This window comes from Panthera leo, chromosome B4 (assembly GCF_018350215.1).
Source record: "Panthera leo isolate Ple1 chromosome B4, P.leo_Ple1_pat1.1, whole genome shotgun sequence".
Classification (NCBI taxonomy): Eukaryota; Metazoa; Chordata; class Mammalia; order Carnivora; family Felidae; genus Panthera; species Panthera leo.
The window spans coordinates 41,551,821-41,552,362 of record NC_056685.1 but is presented as its reverse complement, the minus strand read 5'-3'; positions in this window follow the sequence as shown (position 1 = coordinate 41,552,362).

Sequence of the window (542 nt, the reverse complement as noted above, 5' to 3'; positions counted from 1 at the left end):
TGCATCCCCTCCCTCACCACACCCATCCCCCTCCCTCCTCTCCCCCCTCCCAGGACATGACGATGCCACACACACACACACACAAGGCCGTGAGCTGCACACAGAACACGGGGGCTGCGCTCACAGCAACATGAAAAAATATACATTATATATAATACACCTGGGGCCCCCACTCCCCCTGCCATCCCCACAACCCAGCCTCAACCAGGTCATGTAGGAAGGGGCAGGGGCTGCAGGCCCTCAGGCAAGGAGAAGAGGGGAAAGAGGACAGAAAAGGAAGGAGAGTGGGCAAGGTGAAGAAGCAGGGATCCCCAGAATGAAGTGGAAAGAGAGGGAGGAGAGGACGGAAGCTTCCTCCCAGCTGCAGAAGCCCTGGGGAAGACAGGCCTCCGTGGACAGGAGAGTAGGGAAGGGTTCCCCCTTCAATTCCACCCGGGCCCCTGCCACTGGTAGTGACCCCCACTCCATGCAGTGCACGCCTGGTGGGGGTCAGACAGAGACATGGGCGAGCTAAGGGGCCACTGCCGGGTGGGGGGGGGGGG